The sequence below is a fragment of the Mesoplodon mirus genome (genome assembly GCF_964341445.2).
Source record: "Mesoplodon mirus genome assembly, chromosome: 6".
In the NCBI taxonomy this organism is placed as follows: Eukaryota; Metazoa; Chordata; class Mammalia; order Artiodactyla; family Ziphiidae; genus Mesoplodon; species Mesoplodon mirus.
The window spans coordinates 57,573,585-57,576,913 of record NC_138982.1 but is presented as its reverse complement, the minus strand read 5'-3'; the positions used below and the strand labels follow the sequence as shown (position 1 = coordinate 57,576,913).

The window sequence follows — 3,329 nt, the reverse complement described above, 5'->3', positions numbered from 1 at the left end:
CAATCTGAACTTTGGTAAGAACGGCAGGTTTTGTGGTATTTTAACTCAGTCTACACCCTACACCCTACCCCACCCCAGCTCCACACTAGTCTTGAAACACAGCAGCCCTGCAACCACTAGAGGGAGCACCCCGGGTTTGGAGCACCTCAACATGGCTCATCCCAGCGCATTGTCACCATCTAACCTGTCTCACAGGCTCTCTGGAAAGGCCCCACTGGCAGGGTTGTATTTAACCTGCCACAGAGCTCACTCTGTGGGAAAGCCTTATACCCAGGGCATTTGTTGAAAGATAGTCAGTGCAATTGTTTAACCCTGCAGCTACTTTAGGCTGCAGTACCAGTGGGGGTAAACAAGAGCTGGCCCCAAACTGCAAGATCTGGGGAATGAGATGTCCTTGGGGGCTTTTAAAAGCTTGCAACATAGTTCTTGGGGTCTAGAAGGCCATGTGCACGTGCAGGGCTGTGTGCATGCTCAGCAAAGACCTGAGAAGGCCCCCATTTCACTTCTGACTGATCTTCAGGCCTTGTGCAGTCAGGGAGCGAAGGTTAAGGCAGAATGGTAAATTCCCTGTGTGTTGAAGGTGCGCTCCAGCATACAGAGCCCCTTGACTTTGTCAAGGGAAACTGACTGGCTCAAGACATTTAAGGAAATCTGTGAGCATTCTTTAACTGACCATTAAACACAACAGATAGTCTAGTGGCCAGACTCCAAGAAAGAAGTCTGGAAGGATACAATCTGAATTCATAACTTGGATTAACTCTAGTGAGGAGTGGGGAGGTGATAATCAAAGAGAATTTTAGTCTTAACTGCAATATGTTCGTCTTTTAGATGAAAGATGAGTTTATGTATTGTGTAATAAAAATTAGTTTTATGGTGAACAAAACCATACAGAAGAAATAAAATTCCTCCACCTTTTCTGAGCCAAAGGATAAATAAAGATGCTCCTTAATTTTTTCCCCTAGGACAAAGGTACAGATTTTGTTTTCTATCTGAACAAGTTATAAGAGAAATGTGTTCAATTTGGATAAACACAATTTCTTGCAGTCATGAGCCATTGAATGCTTATGATTTTCCACTATAGCATTGTTTCCCAAAGTGAGCAGGCATAGAATATAGCTAAGTGGTTATTGTCAACACCTTTTAAATTATGTAGTTTTTGTCATCTGGGCTAGGGAAAATTGTAACTAGCATATCAAAGAGAAACATAAGATTAAAGTGGATATTTAAGTTTACAAAAGAAACAGAACAATAGTGTAGGTGCTACTCAGATATGGCAGAAATCATAGGGCTGATAAGCAAATGACTAAAGTTTGAGAACAACGCACTGTGGAACCCTGCCTCCTAAAAATACAAATGGATCTATGCAACACAACACATTTTATGGTAGCGGCTGCAAATATATTCTTTTTTTCCTCAGGTGAAAAGAGTTATTTTAGGGAAAAAGGAGTGGGAATAAAAATCACAATCCACACGGAGTTGGAAATTGAACTGAACTAGAAAGTGCATATAGCTGATCCCTACCAGCCTCAATAACCTGCTTTTACCTTCCTGTCTTACTGTGCATATCTTCACATTTGATACTTAGGAATATTCACAAGACTAAGAATTAGCTTTCCTTTTTTTTTTTTTTTTTGCGGTACGCGGGCCTCTCGCTGTCGTGGCCTCTCCCATTGAGGAGCACAGGCTCCGGACGTGCAGGCTCAGCGGCCATGGCTCACGGGCCCAGCCGCTCCGCGGCATGTGGGATCTTCCCGGACTGGGGCATGAACCCATGTCCCCTGCATCAGCAGGCGGACTCTCAACCACTGCGCCACCAGAGAAGCCCTCCTTTTTTTAATTTTTTTTTAAATTAAGAAGTTGAATATTTTATTATTAAACTGTTTCTTATTTTCCTGCAAGGCTATTGCTTCACTGTATGAAAATAGCACCCACAAACACAGTATATTGCAAAATTAAGATAGTAATGTTCTGCATTGGACACTATACAACTAACAAACTTTTCTCCACTGCCAGTTATTTCCAGTGGGAAGGTGGTTGAGTATTTTGACCCAAATCCAGGGATGGCTGTAAGCAAGTTACAATATCATATAAGGCTTAAGATAGCAATGTTATCCTTGAATTACATAATTTTTATAACTAGTTTTACCACAGATAATTTCAGGAACTCTAAATATTATAACTGGAGACTAGCCTAAAAATCATAAGGTGTTGTGAAAAAGATGCATAGTGTTTATCTGAAGTCATTAGGAGGTTAAGGGGTATTTTCTTCAGGAAACATTGTTGCAAGTAGTTTCTTTTGCTAAAAATTGCCTTTTAAAAATCTTTCCACCACTAATTTAAGACAAGTATGCGAGATTAAGTTGTTTCAAACTAGTATCTTTAGGAGTTCCATTTTCACTCAATAGATTTTATGTATTTCTCATACACTCTTTCACTCATTAGTTCATCTAGTTCTGAAGGGTTACTGAGTGTCAATCTTGATCAGCCAACCATCTTCATAACAAGATTTGTTGACAAGTGCTGGATTTTCTGCTAGAGCTTCATTCATTTCAGTTACTTCTGACAGAGGAGAATAGAGTCCACTACTAGCTTTCACACTTTCCAAAGCACCAAATTCCTCTTGTTTGTTCACTTTTGTCTCAACTTCAGGCAGACTACAGTAAACAACAACTCCTAAAGCTTCCTGTGCAAAATTGCTGATTCCCACTGTTCCAACACTGTTTTCTGTTGGTACCCATTCATGTTTGTCTGTGAATTTATACACCGACACCAGATCAGGGCTGGTGCACCGAGCCTGGAGGGTGCCCACCCACAGTCCCCAGGGCCACAGCGGTCAGGGGCGCACTGGGCACAGAGATGGCCCGTAGCCTACAGACCGCAGCCTGCATGCTCCGCGCCGCTTGCAGTGCCATGTTCACAGTAAGAATTAGCTTTTCTAAAGTTGCAGTGTTTTGCCAGAACCCTGAAGGTTCAATAATGTTATTTTTGCAGAGCCTGAGATAAGATATAATAGATTTTGGTTTTGCAATAGTCATGTGGGAGAGAAGGAAAAAATAATGGGTCTCTATTGATTTGTCTGCCACTGCCTCCTCTGGGCAGTGAGCTAGGGGCATCCTGTCCCACCTCCAACTCCATCCACTTGGTTCTCCACAAGTTGCTGTGTTTTTCAAAAAATCCCTTGCCCAGACTTAAGGACATTATTCTAGGAATGGGTCCCTAACCATTTGGGATTAAGAATCAAGTTAGTCTTGCTCTAATGCCAGAACTGCAAGATGAAAACCTTGAAAATTTTGAGCAACTGGTTTGCTTGGTGTAGAGTAAGCCAGTGG

General features: G+C 41.8%; 1 pseudogene across 1 annotated transcript; it reads right to left on the bottom strand.

Moving 5' to 3' along the window:
• Nucleotides 1-2,394: 2,394 nt before the first annotated feature.
• On the bottom strand, nucleotides 2,395-2,912 carry LOC309806771 (glycine cleavage system H protein, mitochondrial-like; annotated as a pseudogene). The gene has a single exon. The product of its transcript is annotated as a glycine cleavage system H protein, mitochondrial-like (transcript).
• Nucleotides 2,913-3,329: the final 417 nt, after the last annotated feature.